The 16354-nt window shown below is 33.5% G+C and overlaps 1 long non-coding RNA gene across 12 annotated transcripts in view; it reads right to left on the bottom strand.

Moving 5' to 3' along the window:
• LOC308497783 overlaps positions 1–16354 on the bottom strand; it is a 92703-nt gene that overhangs the window by 23209 nt on the left and 53140 nt on the right. For 8 of the 12 annotated variants that reach the window (XR_013993373.1, XR_013993375.1, XR_013993376.1 and 5 more), the window contains 9 exons: positions 15832–15885; positions 14907–14984; positions 13719–13804; positions 9739–9811; positions 8781–8852; positions 7406–7489; positions 5043–5127; positions 4045–4132; positions 951–1038 (listed from right to left, as the gene is read on the bottom strand). This is a non-coding gene — a long non-coding RNA (uncharacterized lncRNA). Of the gene's footprint in view, positions 1–950; positions 1039–4044; positions 4133–5042; positions 5128–7405; positions 7490–8780; positions 8853–9738; positions 9812–13718; positions 13877–14906; positions 14985–15831; positions 15886–16354 lie in introns of all 12 variants that reach the window. The other 4 variants (XR_013993374.1, XR_013993377.1, XR_013993378.1 and 1 more) reach the window with 4 other exon arrangements.

Here is a 16354-nt window from a genome sequence, read left to right as displayed (position 1 = left end):
TTATATATTTGTGTCAATCAAATCATTATTTCATGGTAATTGTGAAATAAATACGCGATTAACAAAAACCAAAAAACAAGATACTTGAATATCCTTAACTACTTTTTAAAGAATCATTGACAAATTAGATTACAGCTTTTTCATTAATCAATATCAATGTTCTATATTATCAATTAACCAACATACTATTTCATATCATATCTATCACTGAGCCTTAGCTCATTTTTTGATTATATATTAATATATTACTTTTCAATAATACATGGGAACCCCTTAAACAAAGGACCCATACTAAGACAAGAACTTTGACCATTATTCACCTTGGTCCCTTTCCTATAACAAGGGAACCATGATAAACTGGACTGTAGTAGAGGCTGAAATCACCTTCAGCTTCGATTCTGGAAAGTACCAAACAGAACAGGTGATAAAAAGATGGAGACTTTCTCTCCACTGATCCACATATTTGTTTATTGATTGTTTCATTGGTTCAATTATAATAACAGACTAAAAATGCATGAAGAGAAAGACCACATTTCTCTTGTGTTGAACCTCAGAGTTCCAGACACATATTATTCATCGTCCATGAGTTATACACTGACAGTTATCATCACTGATCCAGAAAAGACAACTTTCTTTATATTAATTTCTATATTATTTATTAATTCATCAGTAATTCATAATTACAATTTTAAAACTCTTGACTCAGAAAACCCAACAAGGCCTTGGTATCAATAATATGTCCCCAGAAACAATCTCACCTCATTATGTCTGTTGTATTTATTATCAGTTTTTTACAAACGCATTAATCAATATAATGCTTCATATTAATGTCTTATTTATCAACAAGATAAAGATGGCCTTCTTTGATTATATCGCAAGCCTTTTATGAATATAGTGAGCACCCCTCGATAAACCACCCAAGCCAAGATAAGAGATTTGATTATGCTCACAGTGGTTGGTCTCCAGCCTAAAATCAGAGCTGCAACCTACAGCAGGTATTCATGGAAGAGTCCTTCCATCAGGTCCAGTACGTCCATTCTGAGGAGTACAAGCAAAGCAGGTGGTACAAATGGTTGAGACATTCTCTCCATTGATTCCCCGCTCTACATTTACATAGTTATCGAGGCAGTGGTTAATCTGGTGTGTATATTTAGTCTGTTAAGGACACAAACAACTTTGATCTGTCACTGAGCCAGAAGAGGTTCATTGTCTCAGACTTTTGTCTTCCTCATGCGTACTTGAAGAGGTAACAGTCAGGTCCCGTTCATTTCTAACTGAACTTGAGGGTTTGCGTAACACATTAATAGTATTTCTCGCCTCACCACATATTTTTATAATTGGACGATGCTTTACTCCGTTCACCTTCCTTTATTTATATATTTATTTATACTCTGTCATTTATCCAATTATAATGGGATGAAAAGGCACGAACACAAAGACTAAAAATAAGCCCCTCATTAATTCCTCAACTCTGTCTACAAAATGCCTTCAAACCAAATGAATGGACTACATCAATTTTCTCTTGGACCTCAGAGTTCCAGACACGTATTCATCGTATATGACTCATACGCCACCAGGAGTCATCATTGATCCACTATTGTCCCTCTTTTACTTCATTCATTTCAATTTGTTTACTGATGAAATCACTGATTCACTAATAATTATTTAGTACAATTAAAAAAGAAGAGCCTTCATGTTCCAAAAGTATGTATAGAATTATTCTCACATCAATATGTCTCTTATTAATACCCTCAGCTTTTCATACATGGATTAATCAATACAATACTTCAAATAAACCATATTTAATACTGAGATACAGCTGCCCTCTTCAATTATATGTCATACTTTTTAACAAGACAGTGAATTACCTTTAAAAAAACACTTAAATCAAGAAAAGAACTTTAACTATCACTCACGTTAATCTCCATCCAAGCTCATGCCCATGCAAGACGCTAAATCATCACTAGTGTGTCCATACAGTGCAGAGCAGATGATTTAAAAAACTGAGACATCATCTGCATTGATGTTTGCTTTCCACATTTCATTTACTAGTATTTAGGTATTTGTTATTTTTTTTATATTTATACTTTTATCTTACTGAAATGAAAAATCTTCAGTGTGAGGCAGACAATTAAACTGACTCTTACGACTATATAACCTTGGTCAAAGTGGTGACACTGATCCATTTATTGCTTAACAGGCATCGGTGTTTTCAATTTTTATTATTAATAACAATACCCTTTGACTCATCATCTATGTTTGTATTTGGACAATGCTTAACCACCAGTCTTCCTTATGTACTTCTTTATATTTGCTTAATGGTTCTATCACTGATTCATTAATAATAACAAATCTATGTCTGTGAAATCAGTACAAGAATATAGTCTTTTTATATTCCTGACATCTTTCTACAGAAACAATTTCCACAGAGAAAATGGAACAAATTATTTTCTGTGCTGGACCTCAGAATTTCAGACACACACTCACCATCCGGGACTCCTACACCAGTGTTCATCACTGGTCCACGAATAAGTCTCTTGTATTCGTTCATTTAACATTTGTATTAATTAAAACATTCATTCATTAATAATAATAAAAATACAATACATGGCGACCAAAAATCCAGGAATAGGATCCTTGACTACCCCTAACACCAGTTACAAAATCATTTCCCGAGTAGACTATACGGCCTCCACGAATTAACCTCAGTCTTGCACATTATCAATTAATCAACACAATGTTTCTTATATTAACAGTGGGAGCTAGTTAACTTTTTGATTAATTTAATACTTGTTAAAAATGCCGTGAGTGCCCTTAAACAGATGGCCCCCTCCAAGACAACTACCTTTGATGAAAATTCACCTTAGTCTCTTTCCATACACAGAGGGAGCATGACAAATTTTGTCTTTTTAATTGATCTTCATTAAATGTATTAGAGTGACATTGATTAGTAAAATTCTATAGGTTTCAAGTGTCAAGTTCTACGATACATCATCTCATCTATATGTCACATCGTGTGTTCACCGCCCAGAGTCAGTTCTCCTTCTGTCACCATATATTTGACCCCCTTTACCTTCTTCTACCACACCCCTTACCCTCTGGTAACCACTAAACTGTTATCTGTATCTGTGATGGTTTGTTTGTTTGTTTGTTTTGCTCGTTTGTTGCAACAAAGGAGCATGACAATCTTGGTCACAGTAGAAGCTGAAATCAGCTCAAACATTCATTCTGAAGAGTAATGACTGGGCATAGTGATAAAAATATCGAAATATTCTCTCCATTGATTCTTTTTTTCCACTACTAATTTGCACATTAATGTCGGCATTTATGAATTGATAGTAATATTTATTTCTTTTTCTCCTAATAAATCAAATGACAAAGTTGTAACTCACTCAGTGACTATCACTTACTGTCATTCTTACTCAAAGACATATACATTTGAGTTTTGTATTTTCCGTTCCAATTTATATTATTTTTATCTACTATATATTTTAGCATTGAACAATGCTGCACCCACTTCAGTTTTATTTGTTTTTTTGTCTGACCATTGACAATATTTTTAAATAATCAGGTTCACAAAAACTGAGAACGTGTCTCACCTACGCCTGACATCTCACTATAGGATCACTTCAAACTGAGGGAAAAGACTAGATTTCTTCAGTGTTGGACCTCAGAGTCCCAGACCAAAACTCACACACCATGGTTTGGCCCTCATTATCTTCAATTATGTCTACATATTTGATTGATTAAGTCATCAAATCACTAATAATAATAAAATAAATACCTAGGGATAACAAAACCTCAAAACAAAACTTAAATATCTGTAACATTTGTCTATAGAATTACTTCCCACTGACAATACATATTGTTTATTAATTGACCTCAATGTTTCTGATACAGGTTAATTAACATAATGCTTCATATTAACCTCATTTTAATTATCTGGCCATGCTTGGTGATCATTAACTCTATTTCACATTTTTTAATCATGCAGTAAAAACCATTTTTAAAAATCCCCAAACCAAGAAAAGAATTTTGACTTACTCACTTGGTGGCCGTCTTTTAATGCATAGATGAAACCATAGAGCTAGGGGCCATGAAAGATGCTTAAATCAGCTCAAATGCACCCGTTCTAAGGAGCACAAGACAAAGAAGTTGATAACAAACGATTAGGCATTGTGTTCATTGGTCCTTGCATCCCACCTTTCATTTAGTCAGTCATTTAGGTAAACAGAGATTCGGGATAATGTATATTTTGTTTCTGTTAAGTAAACAATATTGATCTTGCCCCTGACAGAATATGAACATCGAATATTACTAAATACTGTCTAACATTCTTAGCTAAAAGGTAACACCCTTGTAACATTTCTTTCCTAATGGATATCAGTCTTTTCAATATATATGAATATATTACTATATTATAGTAATTTTTGCCTAATCACATATTTTTATAATTGGACAAAGCTTCACATTCTTCATTTTTATTCATTTGCACATTAACTTATTCTTTCATTGATCCAATTATAAAAATAGAAAGCAAATGCCTGGACATACTGATCATTACCCACATCTTGGTATATTCCTGACCTCTGCCTATAGGATCACTTCAAACCCGAACAATGGACTAACTCCCATTTGCATTGGACCTCAGAGTTCCAGACACGTATTCATCGTGTATGACTCATACGCCACCAGGAGTCATCATTGATCCAATATTGCACCTCTCGGTCTTCATCCATTTCTACATTATTGATCAATTCATAATTCAGTAATTATAATTTGAAACATGATTATTCACAGACATCTATGAAGAACCTAGAAATCCCTAATATTTATTTAAAATCATTTTCATGTCAATATTTTTGTATTCATTACTCTCAATTTTTATCACATGCATTAATCAATATTATGCTTCATAGTGATCCCATATTTCTCAGTGGGCTGTTCGGATTTTGTTGACTATATTTCACAGCTTTAAACAATACAGTGAATACGTTTCAACAAATTATTGAAACTAAGACCAAAACTTGACTATTACTCACATGGTCTTCATGCTCCTAACCCATGAATGCAACCAGAGAGCTCATGACCATGGAAGATGCCCAGATTAGCTCAAGTTCATCCATTCTAAGGAATATAGAGCAGAACAGATGATAAAAATGTCACACCTATTTCCATTGATCATTGTTTTCCATATTTCATTTATTCATTTACACATTCATTAGTTTTTCATAATGTGGTATTTTTTTTCTCTTAACAAAAGAAAACCTTAAACTTGAGACTGACCCAGAAAAATAATATTGAGTCTTTTACCTTATCAGTGTCTCTATTATTCTTAGGCAAAAAGGTAAATGTTTATTCCATTTATTGCTTTAATAGGTATAATTTCAATTTTATTAAAAAATATTTCTTGCTTCACTACATATGCTCCTAGTTAGACAATGCGTTAATCTCTTCTCTTTAGCTGTTTATTACATTTTTAATGGTTTGATTACTGATTCATTAATAACAATAAATCAAATCTATGAACCCAAAACAAGATACAGTCCTAACATTGACCCATGGGGTCATTTACAACAGAACATAGGCTAGAATTTGTTTTTTGTGGACTCAAGAGTTATAGACACATAGTATCCACTGTACAATACTCCTATGCCATCAGTCATCATCATTGGTTCATTTTGAGGTCTCTTTTTCTTCGCTTGTTTCTACATTTGTAGCGACTAAATCATTAACTTATTGATAATAAAAATAAATACATGATTCATAAAATCACAAAAAAAGACACGAAGAAACTTAGCTTGTTTATAGAATCATGTACCACTTAGATTGTATCTTTTTCATTAATTGACCTCAATGTTGCACGTTATCAACCAATCAACATAATAGTTTGTATCATATTTGTCACTGTGCCATCGTTAAGTTTTTGATTATATTTATTGCTTTTTAATAATACTATGAATGCTATTTTAAAAAAATCAACTAAACCAAGGTAAGATCTCTATTATTCACTTTGGTCTTTTTTCTAACACAAAGGTAACATAACAATGTTAATTACAGCAGATGCTGAAGTGAGCTCAGTGCATTCATTCCGAAAACTGTGAGCAAACAATACAGTAAAAGAGTGAGACATTTTCTCCATTATACCATATTTTCCACTATTCATTTAGATAGTCATTTGGGCATTTAATTTATGGTAATATTTTTTCTCTTAAAAAATAAACCTCAAACTAATACCTGACTAATAGCAATAACAATTATCTGTCAGTGTTTATGTCACCCTTAGCCAAATACATAATACTTGGTCCTTTATTAACCATTCCAATTAATTCCAATTTATATTGACATTCATTTTCATTGCACATTTTATTAATGAACAAAGGCTTCATTCTCTTCATCTTTATTTATTTACGCATTTGTTTATTTCTTCTGCCACTGTATTTTAAAACTTTGTAAACTCAAAGAACAAGATCCGTGTATACTCCTGACATTGTCCACAGGTTCACTTCATACAAGGAGAATGGACTGGATTCCGTTTGTGTTGGACCTCAGAGTTCCAGACACTTATTCACCACATATGCCCCATATGCTAACAGTCATGATTGTTGGTCCAGGTTTGGCCTTCATTCTCTATTATCATCTACATTTGTTCCTTATCTAATTCATTAATACAGAAATACACATAAATCAGAAAAAACAAGAATAAGACTCTTAAATATCTCTAACATCCGTCTATATGATCACTTCCAGTGAGACCAAATTCCTTTCATTAACTCAGCTCAGTGTTTCACGTATGAATTAATCACCATAATGCTTCATATTAATCTTTTTTTATTAAAATTTATTGGGGTGACAATGGTTAGCAAAATTACATAGGTTTCAAGTGTACAATTCTGTAATACATCATCTACATATCACATAGTGCGTTTACCACCCAGAGTCAATTCTCTTTCCATCAACATATATTGGATCCCCTTTACCCTCTTCTACCACTCCTCCTCCCCACTTACCCTCTCATAAGCACTACTGTCGGTATCTATGAGTTTTTGCTTCTGTATTTGTTTGTCTTGTCCCTTGGTTGCTTTCAGTTTTATATTCCACATATCAGTGAAGTCATATGGTTCTCGATTTTTTTCTGTCTGACTTATTTCACTTAGCATAATAATCTGAAGATATATACACAATGGAATACTACTCTGCTTTAAGAAAAGATGAAATAGTGATATTTGCGACAACATGGATGGATCTTGAAATTATTATGCTCAGCGAAATAAATCATATTAATCTGATATTTAACGTTGATAATCATCTTCCTTGATTATATTTAATACTTATCAATAATACAGTGAAAATTCTTTTTTTAAAAAAAAAAGTTAAACCAAAAAGAGCATTGGCTATCTCTCACATTGGTCTCCATGCTCCTACAACAGACGTAATCATAGAGTTCCCAGCCATGGAAGACGCTTCAATCCACTGAAGTGCATCCATTCTGTGGGGTACAAAGCAGAGCAGAACAACAACAAAAGGTTGAAACATTATCTCCATTGGTCCTAATTCCACCTTTATTTAGTCAGTCAAGTAGATAATCAGTAATTTGTGTTTATGTCTATTTTATTTCCTCTTAAGTGACTGAACAATATCAATATTGCCACTGGCAGAGAATATAAACATTGATTGTTACGGTCTATATCATACTTAGCAAAAGGGACAGCAACTTGTACTATTTATTTTCATTTATCTTCAGCATTCACAACATATAGGGAGTGCCAAAAAATGTATACACATTTTAAGAAAGGAAAAAACTATGTTAAAGTTATAATACTCAATATATATTGATAACAAAAGATGAATACAAGTCACGTTTGACTTCTGCAGTTACAAGAGGTGCTCAAAGTGGTTACCATCAATGTGATTTTAATACAGTTTTTTCCTTAATTAAAATGTGTATACATTTTTTGGCACCCTCTGTATGTATAAGTGTGTGTGTGTGTGTGTGTGTGTGTGTGTGTGCTATTAACAAAGGAAAAGCCTCAAACTTGAACTGACCCAGAAAACCAAATTGACTCTTTTTTTAAAAAATTTTATTAAATTTATTGGGGTGATATTGCTTAATAAAATTATATACGTTTCAAGTGTACAATTCTATCATACATACACTTAATTATCCATGTTTATACGATCCTTAGCCAAGGAAGTAACACCCTTGATCAATTTATTTCTAAATGGGCGTCAGTGTTTTCAATTTTTATTAATAACAAATCTTGCTTCACCAAATATGTTCATAATTGGACAATACTTCACTTTCTCCTTCATTGATTTATTTATCTTTCCTTAATGATTCTATCATTGATTCATTAACAAATCTAAATCTGCCAATCCAAAATTAGACAAAGACCTTTGTATATTTCTGTCATCTGTCTATAGGATCATTTCCAAAAGAGAGATTAGACTATTATCCATCATGGGTCCAGAATTTGTCCTCTTTTTCCTCATTAATTTCTACCTTTATTGATTTTAATGTTTCAACTAACAATTAAAAAATAAATTTACATAATCACAAAAACCCAAGAACAAGACTCTTACCTGTCTACACAATGATTTCCCTCAGCAACCCTTGACTTTCATTAGTCAATGTTAGTGTTGCACAAATCCATTAAGGAAAATAGGTTCCACATGAATCCCATCGTGGGCCATGGGATTCTGCTTAGTACAAACCATACGGTGAGGATAGTCTTGAACAAGTCACCCACAGCAAGACAAGAGCTTTGATTGTTACTCACATTGTTCTCTAGGCTCCTGAGACAGGCTTACTGGGCGTGGCAGAAGGATTAAATCGACAGGGCGCTTTCATTCTGAGTATAAGCAATACAGACAATAAAATATTGAGACATTCTTTTCTTAATTAAATTTATGGGGGTAACACTGGTTAGTAAAATTATATGGATTTCAAGTGTACAACTCAGTAATACATCATCTATATATTGCACTGTGTGTTCATCACCTAGAGTCAGTTCTCCTTTCATCATCACATATTTGACTCCCTTTTCCCTCTCTGCCATGCCCTCCTTGACTCCCCTACCCTCTGGTAACCACTACACTGTTTTCTGTCTGTGAATATTTATTTGCTTGTCTTGTTCCTTTGTTGCTTGCCATAAATACATGCTTTTCTCATTTAATTTTCTTAGTCATTTAGGTATTTATTTCATTTTCTCTAACGTAAATGAACCTCTCGGAACTCACAATTGACTCAAAGCAAGAATGCAGACTATCATATATCACCACCTATATCAATCTTACCCCAAAATGTAACCCCCTTGGTCCATTTGTTGCTTTAATGAATGCCAGTGGTTCCAAGTTATATTAATAATACTTGTTTCACCACATATTTTCATAGTTGGATATGCCTCACCCTTTTCTGTCTTTCTATACTGCCATATTTGTTTATTCTTTCATTTATTCCCTTAAGATAGAATCGTACTCCATGAAGCACCAAAGGCTGAGATATGATTCTTAAATATTACTGAAATCTATCTAGTCTCATTCTCGTAAGTGCAAACACCTAAATCCCTTTTGTAATGGACCTCAGGAAGCCATAGAGGTTCTGATCATAAAACACAGTTCAGCATGCATTCCATTCACATCACTGGTCCACGATTGCCCTTTTGCAAATCGTTTGTACATTCCTTCTATATGTGGAATGAACCCACCCTCAGAACTAAGACAATGTCTAGTACTTACATCTCCTATAGGCTTCTTCCTCATAATGAAAATAACGTACATCTTTATCAACTAAGGAATGTTTAGGAAAAACCTAAAATAGAAATTTAAAGAGCGATAAAAATGAGTGACACGGTCTCAGTCTGTTTTAAAAACCATCCTAAGCAATACTAAATCAAATTAATCATAAACTTTGCTTCTTCATCACTAGCATAGGCCTGTCCTTGTTTGATTTTGTTCATGTGTCTAAGCATTTTCTCCTTTTACATATACATTCCTGAATATAGAGGTCGCATAGAGACTTTGTTCTTTTCAGAATGCTTAATTGTTTCAGATGCATCCATTTTGTGGAGTATAAATACGATGTTAAAAGAATGAGACATTTTCTCCATTCAACAATGCTTTCCTCCTTTCATTTACTTAGAAATGATTTTTAGATATTTTTAGATATTTATTAATTAATATATCTGGTCCCTTGTTTTTCTCAATAAAATAAACAACCTGGATCTCACTGCTGCTGATCCCGAGCAAGGGCATTAACTGTTATTACATACGAATACATCTGACTTTACCCATGATTCTCAAAACATCATTTCCCTGCTATGCGGCATCAGGAAATGGGATCATATTAGAAATGGAGATTCTGGGGCCCCACACCAATCCTACCAGATCGGAAATGCCAGAAATGCCAAGGATACGGCCAGCGGTCTGTATTGTCATTCCAGGTAATTCTGATGTTCACTCAGGTTTGAGGACCACTGCTCTATACTACTGTAACCCAGAGAGGTCACACCCTTGAGCTGTAGGTTTCTATCTTTTTAAATTAAATGTATTGAGGTAACACTAGTTAATAACATTAAATAAGCTTCAGGTGTACAATTTTATAATACATAATACACTGCAGCATTTCAGAACCACATGAACAAATATTTCTGACTCACATCTTTTGTTAATTAATCCAACTTTACTTTCTTTTATCTACCAACCTACTTATCATCTGTCTATCCATCTATCCACCTACCCTGTTTCTCCGAAAATAAGTCCTAGCTAAACAATCGGCTCTAATGTGTCTTTTGGAGCAAAAATTAATATAAAACCCAGTCTTCTTTTACTATAATATAAGACCGGGTCTCACATAGTATAATATAATATATGACCGAGTATTATATTAATTTTTGCTCCAAAAGACACATTAGAGCTGATTGTCCAGATAGGTCTTATTTTCAAAGAAACACGGTACCTATCTACCAACCTACCTATCATCTACCTACCTACCATCTATCTATTCATCTAATCTGTCTACTGATTCTTTCACTTATTCCTTTAGAACAGGGGTGTCCGCACTGCGGCCTGCGGGCCAACTGCGGTCCGCAATCCATTGTTACTTGGCCCACAGCAAATTCCAAAAATATATTTAGTTCACTTAAATAAACCAGGTGAGGCAATACGTATTTCACCTCGAGTGAGTGGCCCTGATGTTTGTGTATTTTACCGCATATGGCCCTTGGTAAAAAACATTGAAAAAATTTTGGACACCCCTCCTTTAGAATAATGCAATAAATCCCCAGAATCGACTTAAACACCATAATTAGATTCTTGAAAATTACTGAAATCTAGCTCTGGGCTAATTCCCACAGGTGCAATACACCAAATCTCCTTTTAAAGTGGACTTTAGTAATGCAGAAATGAATTCATCACAAGACATGTTCAGAATGTATTCCATTCCTCTCGAGGGTCCTTGCTTGGCTCTTTATCATTGAACTTGTACATTCTTTAAAAATATAAAAAAGAGCAGCCATGAACTCACTATCCACTCGGCATCCTAACACTGTCAATATTTTACATCTTCCTGTGGGTCATTCATTGAATTAATAGCTTAGATCCTTTTCTCGGAGGAATGTCTATAAACTGTGGTACAAACCCGATATAGAATAATAAGTAACTATGACAGTGAATGTAAAATCCTCAAACGTTTAAAAACTTGCATTGAAATGGATTACTTCTTAAATCATGCTATCTAGCCTATCTTCATCATAGATTCATACTTGCTCTTCTGTGATTTTATGTATGTATATACCTATTTATTAACAGCTTTAATTTTCATTCATTCATTCTTCAGCCCATGAAATGCTTTAACAAACTATTCATTTTTTAAACAAAATGAAAAAATGTTTACCTTCCCAGAAACCTCTAAGAGAAATGCTATTGTGTATATCTGTCTAATTCCGCTTACTCAAACTGCTGAGGGCTACTATCTGTTCCTTAACAAGGACAAGCCCTGAGTAGAACTGATGAATGATGTTTCAACACATACGTGCTTTGAAACCTTTTATCTTATTAAAGTATTAACTTAGTTATTAATTTATTATGATAAAATCCATATCTTTGTATACAAACTCAAGACAATAACACTGATAAATGGTAAATGTGTCCAGTTGCTCACTGTCATAAATATCAAAGAACTATACACTTTTTTCCAACTTTATTGAGGAATATTGAAAAACACAGATGTACGTGTTTAGGTGTCCAGCACGATGATTTTACTTGCCTTGTGGAGTGATTACCCATGGAGCACAGGGAGGCCAATCGGATTGATGAAACCATCAGAGGACACATTTTTGTCATGCTTGGTCCTCATGAACGTACAGTTAGGAGATTACATTATTTAATTTTTTTCCTATTTACTAATTTAGAAGAAAATACCTGCTATCCAAACACAGAACATGCTATCCAAAGTACAGAACATGAGCATGGACAATTACATACATGTGTCCCTATGTCCCTTATGCTTACATATAGAAGCCTCTATATATTTTTAATGGGCTTCAGTTCCTTAGAAATGAATTGCTAATGATGTTTGTTCCATTCTACCATGTTTCCCCGAAAATAAGACCTAGCCAGACAATCAGCTCTAATGCGCCTTTTGGAGCAAAAATTAGTATAAGACCTGGTCTTTTATATTATATTATAATATGTTATATTATATTATATTAATTATATTATATTATATCCAGTCTTATAGTAAAATAAGACCGGGTCTTATATTAATTTTTGCTCCAAAAGATGCATTAGAGCTGATTGTCCAGCTAGGTCTTATTTTCGGGGAAACATGATATATGCTATAGTTCTTACACATTTGGCCCAATTTTTCTTTCATTTATTCATAATTTGTGTAGTTATTATTGCATTTACTTTAAATAAGTAATCAATACCAGTGAAACTCAAAAGCCCAAGAATAAGGTCTTTGGGCATCTCTAACAACAGGACCATTTGTGTCAGAAGCAACAGATTAGATTTCTTTTTGTATTGAACCTCACACTTCTCGATAAGCATTCTTCATCCTAGACTCGTAAACCACCAGTCCTCAATATTGATTCGGACTTCACCTTCTTGTTCTTCATTTGATTATAATTTTGTCTAGATATAAATCATTAATTCACTAATAATCAATATATATCAATGAATTTTTTTAAAGTAGCTTTAATATTCCTAAACATCTACATATATATAGAATCATTTTCTAGAGAATAAGTAGTCTAGATCTCTTTTGCTAATCAATCTCAGTGTTGAATGTTTGTATTAGTCATCTTGCTTCATTTTATTAATTTTATTTTATTTTTAATTAAATTTATTGGGGTGACATTGGTTACTAAAATTATATAAGTTTCAAGTGTACAATTCTGTAATACATCATCTATATATTGCATTGTGGGCTCACCACTCAAAGTCAATTCTCCTCCCATCACCATATATTTGACCTCTTTACCATTAGTCCCGGTTGGCATAGACTAATCTCTAACATCTGTCTGTAGACTTATTTCCCTCAGCAATCCATCCCTTCCATTAAACGACCTCAATATTTCATATATTAATAACAATAATGTTTCATATTAATTGCATTTTGGGGCCATTCATTGATTATATTTAACACTTCTTAATAATACAGGGAATATCCTTAAACAAATCACCCAAACGGAGATAAGAACACTAATATTACTCACATTGGCCTCCATGCTTTAACACAAAGATGCAGCCAAGGAGCTCATGATCATTGAAGAATCCGTAGGTCAGCCCGAGCGCATCCATTCTGAGGATTCCAGAGCAGAGCAGGTGACAATAACAGGTTGAGACCTAATCTCCATAGATCTCTGCATTCTACCTGTCATTTAGTCAGTCATTTAGAAATCTAGCAATTTGGGAAAATGCTTCAATTCTCAGAAGTAAACAAATAATAGCAATCTTGCCACTGACAAAGAATACGAACCTTGCCTGCCACGATATTTAACACTGCCTATAATCCTTACTCAAAGAGGTAACACCCTTGTATTATACCATTTATTTCCTAATGGATACTAGAGTTTTCAATATACATTAATAGTATTTCTTGTCCCACCACATATTTCTGCATTTGGGCAATGCCTCATGACCTTCACCTTCACTTAGTTATATGTGTATTAATTCATTGACCCAATTATAAAAATTGAGATACAATGTACGAACATACACCAAAAACAAGATTCTTGTATATTTATGACATCTATCTAGATAACGTCAAACAGGGCAATGGCCTAGATTTCTTCTCTTCTTGACCTCAGAGTTCAACACATATTCACCGTGTGTGTTTCATACGCCACCAGTAATTATCATCGATCCATATTGTCCCTCCTTTTCTTCAATCATTTCTACATTATCTATTGAGCAATCATTAATTCATTGATAATAATTTTAAGATCCTATTATTCATAAAATAAAAAGTCAAGAAAAGCTTTGATACACCTAATCTGTATATGGAATCATTCTCACATCACTGTATTTCTCACTAACTATCCTGTTTTTCATATATGCATAATTCATCATTGGTCTATGTTTGGGTCTCTTTTTCTTCACTCATTTCTACATTTGCATTGAATAAGTCATCAATTCATATATAATTCACAGATTCACATATCACAGATTCATAAAATCCAAGAACAAAATATTTGAATATCCTTAATGTAGTCTATTTCCCAGGTAGGCCATATCTCTTTGATTAATCTACTTTAATGTTGATTAACCAACATGATATTTCATATTATGTTAATGTTTGGACAGAGCTAACTTTTTAATTATACGTAATACCTTTTATGAATACCGTGAATACCTTTAAACAAAGGACCCAAACCAAGACAAGAACTTTGCCCATTACTCACCTTGGTCTCTATCCTGACACAAAGGCAACACAGCTGCTGGATCACAGCAGAAGCTGAAACCAGCTTAAAGCATCTGTTCTGAATAGTACCAAGCAGAGAAGACAATAAAAAGATTGAGACATTCTCTCTACTGATCCACTGTTTTCACCATTCATATACACAACCATTTAGATATTGATTAATGGTAATATTTTTCTCTTAATAAATTAAACATCAGAGTTGTAACTGATTCAGAGCAGGAACTATTACTTATCGTTATATGTGTCCTTGGTCCACGATGCAATACACCTGATTCATTTAATATCGATTTCAATTTACATTAGTATTATTTTTCTTTGTTGTACATTTTAACAACAAACAATACTTCACCCTCTTCATCTTTATTTATTCTGTCATTTATTCTTTAGTAATATTTTATAAAATTTATGAACACAAAGACCAAGAACAAGAGTCTCATGTATTCCCGAAGTCTGTCTATAGGAACATTTCGAACACAGGGAATGGACTGGATTCCTCTGTGGTGGACCTCAGAACTCCAGACCAAACAGCACTCATGTACCACCAGTCACAATCATCTCCAGGCGTGGGTCTCTTTTCTTCATTCTCATCTATATCTGCTTACTGATCAATTCACCGATTCACTAATAACAATAAAACAACTATCTGTGAAACTATAACTACTCAAGGACTAGGTTCTTAATATTTCTAATACCTATCTATAGAACCATTTGCCTCAATGAATATGCCTCTCATTAAACAGCTTCATTGATGCAAATACCTATTCATCAACATAAAGTTTCGTGTCAGTTTCATATTTATGCTTGGAGCATGGATTCTTTGACTATATTTAATACTATTTTTAATCTTATAGTGAATACTCCAAACAAGCAACCCAAACCAAGAGAAGAATTTGACTATTACTCACATGCACTTACACTCAGGGACGACCAAAGGCTTAGTCATCACAGGTGGGTCCATCCTGGGGAATATAGAACAGAGCAGATGATAACAAGATTGAGACACTGTGTGATGCCTGATTTCACCTTTCATTTAGTCAGTCACCTAGGAATACAGTACATGGTCCTGTTTATTAATTTTCTTTTAACAAACCAAACAATATCAAACTTGACACAGACCAAGAATAAGAACTTTGACTGCCATTCATTGTTTGTATCATTCTTAGCCAAAGAGGTGTAAGTCACGTGAACCATTTACATTTCTTAATGAACTTCAGTATTGTCAACAAATGTTAATTTGTATTGTCTCACCACACATATTGAATGGACATGGGTCAGTCTTAACTTATTTATACTTATACCTTGATTCTTTTTTGAGTCGTTTATTACAATAGAATCAAAACTCATGAAAATGACCCAAGAAAAAGACGAAGGCCCTCTTTCATTCCTAGCATGTGTCTATAGGATCACTTCAAACAGAGGCAATTATTT

The sequence above is a fragment of the Rhinolophus hipposideros genome (assembly GCF_964194185.1).
Source record: "Rhinolophus hipposideros genome assembly, chromosome: 5".
NCBI classification, from domain to species: domain Eukaryota; kingdom Metazoa; phylum Chordata; class Mammalia; order Chiroptera; family Rhinolophidae; genus Rhinolophus; species Rhinolophus hipposideros.
The sequence above is the reverse complement of the archived record's forward strand: the minus strand, read 5'-3'. Positions and strand labels throughout refer to the sequence as shown.